Here is a 9,708-nt window from a genome sequence, read left to right as displayed (position 1 = left end):
GTAAGTAGAAGAGACATGAGGTGGCTCTTGGCAAACAATTCACCCTGAACCCTTCCTTCCTCATGGCTAGGCTTGGTGGTTGCGATGTACATAGTCATGCTTGCCCATGCTTTCCCATGTCCTGTGCTGCCCGCAGCGTGGACCCTAATGACCAGAAGAAGACAGCCTGTGCTCAGAAAGATAAATATCACGTTCCCTAGAGCCACCACTGAAAATAACATGGAGATGTTACTAAAAGTCAGTATGTAAGATACAATAGGATACTAGAAAAATGATGGATCAGGAATAATATAAAGATGACTACAAAGACATATGGAACTGTAGAAAATAAAAACCAAGAGGGAAGGCAAACATGTCAGCCTCAGTGTGGGTGGAGCAGGACGCCTGAGTTGGACACCTCAGGTTTCCCAGGGAGATCTTAGAACCCTAATACTGTGAAATTTTGATGAGAAAAGTGTATTGAGTGACTCTGGGAGAGAAAGTGAAGGATGCTTGTATGAAATATGATCTCATTTGTATTTTGTTAGCAGTTTTCCTCAGTTGGCCTAAGTAGCTGTTTAAAATGGGAAAGCTGATGTAAAAATATGCCAATTGCCACTATATTATTTATGTGTCCCCAAATAGATTCTGAATCTCTCATCTCAAGCAATCTTCAGATTGAAAATATATAATTACTACTTTCGAGTCTGCCCCTTCTAGATTAGACTGTGTGTTCACTCAAGGCTGACTCAGCCTGGTCATCAGGTGTTGGAACAAGGGTGCTGGGCTAGTGGGTTGGGTGTGGGGTGGGTAAAGGGAGCATCGTCTCAAACCTTGTGCATATGGTTACTGATCCATAGGACACTGAATGGGCTTGATGTCAGAGGAAGGATGTCACACTTTTCTGCAAAACTCCAGTCCACATGTTTTTGGTAATACCTAAAAAACCTCAGAGTTTTAGATGTATATCTCCAAATCCGGAAGCAAACTATAACTTGAGGTATTTCAATTTTAGTTAATGAACCTTTCTGCTGGTTGTGTCTAATGAAAATATTTCCTTCTTTCATCTGTGACTGAAACCTGTCAATAATGGAATGCTATTAGTCAACACACAGGTAGACAGAGTATTTCTTCCCAGGTTGTTTGTGGGTGCATGCATTGGTGTATAATATGTACACATAGAGGGACTATAACAGTAGTTAGGAAATAATTACAAGAAAAACATGCTTTCCCCTTTTGCCAGGTGGACCAGCACCAATTGTCCTGTGATTGTTCATTGTGTATGTGCTCTTGCATGTAGATGACCTAAAACCTTGCTAATGTGCATGTCTGGCTTCTGGCAGGGAAAGCACTATTGCTCTTGTCCAGTGGGGAGATGTGAATATTCAGATCTCAGCTTACACGTCAGTCAAAGAGTAAGGGTGTACAAGCAGATGGCTTGTGTGACTTGGTTTGTAGTAAGCACAGATGCAGTGCTTGGCACTTAGTTTGGGTCTTGAACATGAGCTGCCTTGGAAATACAAGAAAGTTTCTAAGTTCCCAGCATGGCTATCCCTTATGGGCTTTCTTAGCAGTAGAGTATTGGGGGAATTGCCAGGACTAGTTTCCACATTGCCTCTTACTGTCTTCTCTTCCTTTGAAACTCACAGCTCAGGGCTCTTCGATTGACTTTGATTATTTATCTCTGTGCCAGCTATTGTTTTAAATTCTATGATCATAATATCTGACGAAACCAATTTAAAGGGGATTTATTTCAGCTCCTAGTTTTAGAGCATCTCAATTCATGGAAGCTGACACTTGAGCAGTTCAGTTCATGGCAGTGGAAGTATGTAGAGAGGGAGGCCAGAACTAGGGGTCAGGCTGTAACCATCAACAGCCCCTCCTCAGTGATCCACTTCCGCCTGCTAAGAAAGTGACCCTGGTTTGGGAAGAAGCACTGCAGCATAGGCCTGCAGGAGTTTTCAGAGGCAATCCTTGCATATTTGTGTATCAGCTCTCTCTCTCTCTCTCTCTCTCTCTCTCTCTCTCTCTCTCTCTCTCTCTCTCTCTGGGGTCTCTTGACTATGTATGTGAGCCAGTGCATTCTCAGAAAGTCACCAAGTGACATCCTTTGAACTCTAGCTATACTGCAGAGTGGACATCACATGCATTGTCTAGAAATGCACCTGCAGCATCAACCCAGACTACCAGAAATTCTGTCTGAATTCTTGTCATTTGGACTACCAGGGACTATATTTCTTTTTAAGGGAGCAATTTTGTCTTACTGAGTAGTAAACGAGCATCTTGCTACCTCTCTCAGGATCCAGGGACATTTATAGTGCTGCAAAACCTTGGATACACAGAAGACCTAGAGGGCAAGTTCATGTGCTACTTAGTCAATGGTGTTCTCACGCTAGTGATTCTAGGGATGCTGAGCTGTGTGGGCAGCCATTCCCAGTACTCTATAATGCCAGCTGCAGTTTTTACCCAGCACCATCTGAGTAGCCCAAATTGCATTCTCCATCTGTGTATGCCCCTCCAGAAACACTCTCTTCTGTTCACAAAGTGCCTTCTGGTATTAGGAGGGCAACACCTCATCAAACATCCATACTCATCTCTTGTGACAGGACATCCTTAACGCTCCATTCAAAACGTCATCACTTTTGATGCCAAAAGTGCATGTCATCATGCATATCACCTGAGTTATTTTAAATATACTGTCAGGTCCAAACAAAACTCCATTTCCCCAAATTTCAAAAGGCAGAAGGGACAAATAGCTATCTGTGGTGCCTATTAGTATATCAAAGCATATGCCAGCCTTCAGGCTTACCCATTTCCCACTTAGTTGTTACACACTGCAGAGTTCATGCTGGCAGTCTATCCCAAGCTACTCAGTTTCCTTATAGTCCTGCTATTTTTGATCTGTTCTTTCTCTGGTCTTCCTTTCTTCCCTTCTACTCTCCTGTGCCCTCTCCCCCTCCCCCACCATATTCCTGCTGCTCTCCTTGCTCTGCTTTGCTCCTGCTTCTCTCATGGCCATGCCCATGTTCAATCTACTACTTTCTCTGCTCTAGACTCTTCCAGATGCCTCTGGCTGTTTCTGTGTCTCTCTGTCTCTCTCTCTGTCTCTCTCTCTGTCTCTGTCTCTCTCTCTGTGCCTCTCTCTCTCTCTTTTTCCTATCTGCAATAAAACCTCCCTTTTAATTATACCATGGAGTGTCCATGACATCAGTTTATACACACACCAGTTTTGTTCCTTTTTGAATATTTGCTACCCAGAATCATTTTTCCCAAGATGGCTCCTTCCTGAGAAGAGCACAAAGGATTTAATGTAAGATCAGGATTTAATGGTGGTTGTAGCCATATGCTGCTTCCTTCAGCTGCCTGATAGGGATATGTCTTTGTTAAGGGAATGTAGCTTAATGACTGTTTAATCCTGTAGCATCCTAAATTTCATTTATCTGTAATAGTCCTGATTAGCGGACTGATTGCCTCTGGATTTATAGGCATTACTTCTTGTGTGATAAAATGTATCCTAAGCATATATATCAACAAATTCCTTTATGACACCAAGTTCTGAAACTCCAAGTTTCTGCTGCATCACCAAAAGTGGACCCTGGTATAAACTGGCCACACCTTGGACTCTGTATTGTGTAGAGCTGACAAATATGTCGTGTGTAAAGCTATCACTGGATCAAGGCTGGTCTCTAGTGCTGTGTCCCTGACCCTCTGTGGTGTGGATATCATGGACCTCCTCATCCCTGGGGTGCTCTGCATTTGCTATTCCACTATGAAGAGTCTTGTTGCTATGTGCTAGAAGCCCTGCTTCCGCTCGTGCTGTAAAGTAGGCAAGGGCTTCTCCAGACAGGTTAACATTGCCAGGTATGTGACCATCTGGTTGCTTTAGTGACCTCTTTTATTGTCACTATGCTGGTGTCCAGTATTGTCCTCCATGGGGCTTAGGAGACTGATTGGAACACACTGAGAATATGCAGTGCTTTGGTTCCTCCATGCCTGTTTTATTTTTTAGAGATATTGTTTGTAGATTCTTCATTATCCTGGTTCATCTGCTTGATTTTACATAAAAATTTGAGGAAATCTAGATACTTTCCAGTTATGTTTTTTTAATCTAAAAATCAATGTGTGTTTAGACACATGGTTGACATTAGCTTGCAAGGAACTTATCCAGACCTGTGCCCAATACATCAAACAAAGCAGAGAACAGAGAGCCCAGTGAAGGGCCCCCAGGGAGCCACCTCCAGAGGGAGCTTTCCCTGGCTTCTCTTTACAATGCATTTTGACTTTTGTTCTAAGAATACCTCAGCTGTTGCCTTTAACATTTCTAGTTCACCCCTAACTGCTGACTGACAGAAAAGAATTATTGTCCCTTGCTCTAAACAGCCTCAGAGCTTCCATAGCAAGGCCTGGGCAGTTTGCCTAGAGCAAAGGCTAGAGAGGAATAAAAAGCCTACAGAGACTGCTGGTCACAGCTATACACAGAAAACAGCAACATATCAAGGTTTTGCTGCTGGATGTTTTTGTATATATACACAGGTGAGCCTCAAAACACCACAAGCAAAATTATTGTTTCGATGCATTTGGCTGCAAATTATAATTACTTCTATCTATTTATTTTGTCACAAAGATATCACACAACGATGACTTTGTTAATATATATATATATATATATATATATATATATATATATATTATGGGATTTCACAAAGAGCTAGCAGGAGGAAACTCTCAGCCCTTTGTCTGGGTCTATACTGGCAGTTCCACTTCTTGCACTATTTGTACCACAGGGAACATTGGTGTACAATGGATGTTGGATGGTGGCACTGGGGATGAGCTGTGTGAACTCAAGAAAGATGTCAGTGCAGGCTGTTGTGTTTTATAAACAAAAAGAGAAGAAATATATTTGGTCGATATGTAGTTAGGTGCAGGGTGTAGGGTGGGTGGGGGAGGGGTGCCTCTGCAGGCCCATGCTAAGGCATCCCTTCTCTCTGAGGGACCAGACACAGGATAGTATAGTACAGAATAGAGTTTATTCAGGGCATGGGGAGGGGAGTTGAGATGGTAGTCTACACAGAGAAAGTATAGAGGAGTAGAGGCTGGCCATGAGTACATGGAGAGAGAGAGAGGAGGGAGTGGAATGGTGAGAGAGGGGGAAGGAGTGAGAGGACAGAACTAGAGCAAGAAGGCAAGAGAGAGGAGGGGGCAAGCAGCCCCTTTTACATAGAGTCAGGCATATCTGCCTGTTGCTAGGTAACTGTGGGGTGGAGCTTAGACAAAATGCTAACACAGGATCCTTAACCATTCATTTTATGAGCTAGTGTTTCCTGAACAGCTTGACAAAGACCTTGCTAGATTAAGCAAGGGAATAAGCTTAAGCCTTTGTGCTCAGGGTGGCTAGCAGACTGAGCATTGGTATATGATGAGCCCACAAGGAGTGGAGGAGGGGAGCACCGTACTGAGACTAATTTGCCTGCTGCTTTGGACATTACAGTTGATGTGTACTGATAGACAGTGTGTCTCCAAGTCAGCAAGAATTTTCAGAGGAAAAGTTTCAGACCATCTGAGCTTGTGGTCCAGAGGTCTGGGCTACCTTTCTCTTGTCCTGGCTCAATTATTTCTACAGATTGGTATGGGAATTTTCAAAGAAAGTAAAACAATAAAGATTAAAAAAAATACTGGGTCATAGGAATACACTCTAGCCTTCCACCAGCATCACCGTGCCAGTAATTGACAGCGCTCTCGTGCAGTGTTTATAAAGAAGCAGAGAATGTGAAGACCATGAACAGAAAAAAAGCATTGAAGAGGCAGAGATGCTACTGACCTGATGTGCTCTTCCCGCTTTGGGCACAGTGTTGGCTCGTCACGTTACCCCATAAATGTGTACAATTGTTACGGCTCCAAAGGAAAAAGGATAATAGGCATCTAGAGGTGCAGCTAGCAAGAATAAGCATTCCATAAACGCTGTTGTTATAATTTCTGAAAGTTCAGTGTGGGGACAGTAGCTGTAGCAGGGGAGTATGCCCTGGAGATGGAAACAGGGACTGTTAGAATTTAGGATTAGCACAAGAAAGGAGACAGTTGGCAAAGAAAGGCTGTGAGCCTCTCCCCACATTCCTTGTAACACTGCAGCACACTGACAGTGGTCCAGTCTCAAACAGAAAGTGAGGGTGATGGTTAAGCGTTCTAAAAGTGCCGTGGCACTTGGGCAACTCTTCTCTTATCCCACTAGCCCATTCCTATTGCATGGATCTGTTTCCTTCCTTAAAAACTGTCTCTATTTCCATATCTAACTATGGCACATCCCTAGTCTGGATGGAGACACAAAATCCTGGAATGGAATGCCCCCTATACTCATGTCCATTGCTCCACACTAAACATGTTTTTCTTTTTTCTTTTCCCTCCTCCCCCTCTCCCTCCTCCTCTTCCTCTTCTTCCTCCTCCTCCTCCTCTTCCTCCTCTCTCTCTTTTTATGTTTTGGTTTGTTTTGTTTTCAATACTGGTCAAAAGGCTAAGCATGCTTTTCTTGACACTTAAGGTTCCCACTCTTTCTCTGACTTCTTCCACATGCAGCTGCTCATCAACATCTTTTTCTGAACAACCTGGCTTTCTTGGATGTTCTAACCTAAAAAGGCAACTTTCTTCCTTTTCTTCTTCTCTTCCTCTTAGTAGCTGTTGAGATTACTCTTACACAGTGAAGCAAAACTAAAAAAATTTTTGGAGGCCAAATTGCCAGGTTGACTTTGGAGAGTAGAAATGGCAGCTCAGAGGAAGCACCTTGTCAGTTTTTTAAGGGCGGTTATTACAGGGAGGAGGTCTAAGGGCCTCAACAGCCCTGAGAGTTAGTGTGTGGACTTTGATCTGATGCAGGAACTAGATGTACATTGCCCCAAGGTGTTGACTGGCCAGTGTGTGTATGTACTAAGGATGGGGAGGGGTTGATAACAGATTTTTCTGACATAGGAAAGCTGGCTTCCTGGGATTGCTGAGGAATGCATTTTAGGGGGCACATTTTGTGATCTAATGATTACCATTCCCCTGCCCTGTGGTTTAGTCTCAAATGCTAATATACTTTCTTCCTGGTGCTCTCATCTAAGATCATTTTTTAAATCCCTGCATCCATGAAACTAAAAATCCAATAGTGAGCCCTAGGTCCCCGGGTAATACTGCTGCCTAATATGGATATTTAATTTTCCTTGAAGATTCTTTCAGTCTACATTCAGGTACATTTTCTGTAGAACATTGCTGTGAAAACATGGCTGTCCTCTCAAAGAGGGGAGCCTACATTGGCACCAACATGAGAAGCATGGCTGGGGAAGATGGATTTAGGTGACCTCAAATGCCGTGTTACAACAAGATAACTGATTCTGAAGCTTATATAAGGGACAGAGCCAAAGATGTTAAACTCCCAGACTTTAAAGTATGTGGGTGTGAACATCACTAAGTGAGTTACCACTAAGCTTGGGAATCTCTGTTATAGAGTTCTAGAATTAATATGCCTTGCCAGTGAGAAATCACTCTGCATACGTAGAGATCAATGAAGGAATAAGCTCTTTCATAATATTCTGCTGGCTGCAGCTGATACCCAGAGAGAAAGTGTCCCTGAATGGATGATTTCGCTGTTATGTCTGTTGTAGGCTTACACATTCCACTTGTGCTGTCATCCTTAAAGATTTTTCAGGTCCCATTCCCAGGTTACATTGAACAATTTGAACAGAAAGGCCACTTGAGCAGATGGGAGATATAAAATGATATTTCTTGATGTCCTTCTTTGGGTCTCCATTGCAGTGAAGAGACACCATAATCACAGCTATTTATTTATTTATTTATTTATTTATTTATTTATTTATTTATATTTTTATTCATGTAAGCACACCATAACTGTCTTCAGACACACCAGAAAAGGGCATTGAATCCCATTACCATGTTTCTGGGAACCGAACTCAGGACCTCTGGAAGAACAGGCATGGCTCTGATCTGCTGAGCTATCTCTCCAGCCCCCAGAGCTACTCTAAATAACAGGAAACATTTTATTGGGACTGACCTAAAGGTTCAGAGGCTTAGTCCATCATCATCCTGGTGGGAAGCATGGTAGTGTGCAGATAGACATGATGGCTGGAGAAGGAGCTCAGAGTTCTATATCTAGCTCCTGTGACACTTGTCGCTTTTGGGTTGATACAATCTAGTGATAGGTTAAGTAAGTCTGTTAAGAAAGAGTTTAACTGGATAGTTACAAGGTTTTTAGGTTAGATGCAGAGGGCAGTGATGATCATCATTAAGGCGATAAGGGTAATTTGGAACTACAACAATTTGGAACTATAGCAGAACATAATTAGGAATCACTTTATTATTATTATATTTACATCAGTAGTGTTTGGTTTTACCCTAGCATCTCTGCCAGTCTCTTGTCCTTGTTTACCTAAGCCAGGTCTAGTATGAGAGGTCTCCATTAAATCCCTTTCCTTAGAACTCAGGGAATCCTGTGGAAGAGGAGGCAGAGAGACTGTAAGAACCAGAGAGGAAGGAAGACTCCAGGAAAACAATGAAGTCTGAATGAACTAAGCCAGGCACATATAAGTTCACAGAGACTGAAGCAGCAAGCAGCAGGCCTACACAGCTCTACACCAGGTCATCTCTGTGTAGAATATAGCTATTAGCTTGGGATTTTTATGAGACTTCTGACTGTGAGAATGAGTGGGTCTCTGACCCTTGTGCCTGCTCTTAGGACACGTTTCTTCTTGTTGGGTTGCTGTATCCAACTTCAGTATGATCATTTTTGCTTCATTTTATTGTATTTTATTTTGTCATATTTGGCTGTTATCTTTTAGAAGCTTGTTCTTTTCTAATTATGGATAGAAATAGTATATCTGAAGAGGAAGGGCTGGGGAGCAACTGGAAGGAGTAGAAGGAAGAGAAATTGTAATCAGGATATATTGTATAAGAAAATAAATTATTTTCAATAAAAGAAAATATATCAAAAAAATTAACGTTGTGAATGGAATTTTGTTTCTCACTGTTCAAAAGACAACAATTAAGGTCTGGGCACTGCAGGGTTGTAGTCTTGTGAAAACTTTCTGGTCTTGGTTTCCAAGGTGCTGCTTAGTACACCCCGGGGAAGGCAGGAGCACTGGATTTGGGGCATGAAGAAGAAAACCCTCCTCCCTTAGATCCTTTGACAAGGCCACCTGAACCATCTAACAGGAGGCCACTCACAACCTAAAAATGCTTCAGTGCTATTAGCTCCTTACACGGTTGCATAGGGGATTTAGTTTCAGTTTGAAGTTTAGAAAGATACAAACAACAGGACCTCACAAATGGCAAAGTGGGTGTGTACACAAGGCCCCAAGACAGTCAGGAGCCTAACCAAAGCATGGCCAAGCAGAGAATTTCTGTGACTCATGCCTAGGTCAAGTCTCAGACGAATTATGTGGCAAGCGAAGGTAATTTGTTATGTATTTGTTCCCAGGTGCCTTTTATTTATTTTTTTTTATTAACTTGAGTATTTCTTATATACATTTCAAGTGTTATTCCCTTTCCCGGTTTCCGGGCAAAATCCCCCTCCCCCCTCCCCTTCCTTATGGGTGTTCCCCTCCCAACCCTCCCCCCATTGCCGCCCTCCCCCCATAGTCTAGTTCACTGGGGGTTCAGTCTTAGCAGGACCCAGGGCTTCCCCTTGCACTGGTGCTCTTACTAGGATATTCATTGCTACCTATGGGGTCAGAGTCCAGGGTCAGT

The 9,708-nt window shown here is 42.8% G+C and overlaps 1 protein-coding gene and 1 long non-coding RNA gene across 3 annotated transcripts in view; both read left to right on the top strand.

The window, feature by feature from the left end:
• Positions 1-9,708, top strand: part of Gabrg3 (gamma-aminobutyric acid type A receptor subunit gamma 3) — a 623,439-nt gene that overhangs the window by 210,056 nt on the left and 403,675 nt on the right. The window lies entirely within an intron of this gene.
• LOC120099822 (uncharacterized) overlaps positions 1-9,708 on the top strand; it is a 138,613-nt gene that overhangs the window by 52,331 nt on the left and 76,574 nt on the right. Inside the window, exon 2 of the long non-coding RNA XR_005499100.2 lies at positions 137-9,439. This is a non-coding gene — a long non-coding RNA (uncharacterized LOC120099822). The remainder of the gene's footprint in view (positions 1-136; positions 9,440-9,708) is intronic.

Source organism: Rattus norvegicus, chromosome 1 (genome assembly GCF_036323735.1).
Source record: "Rattus norvegicus strain BN/NHsdMcwi chromosome 1, GRCr8, whole genome shotgun sequence".
In the NCBI taxonomy this organism is placed as follows: Eukaryota; Metazoa; Chordata; class Mammalia; order Rodentia; family Muridae; genus Rattus; species Rattus norvegicus.
Note: the sequence above shows the minus strand (reverse complement) of the source record. Positions and strands in the feature narration are given on the sequence as shown.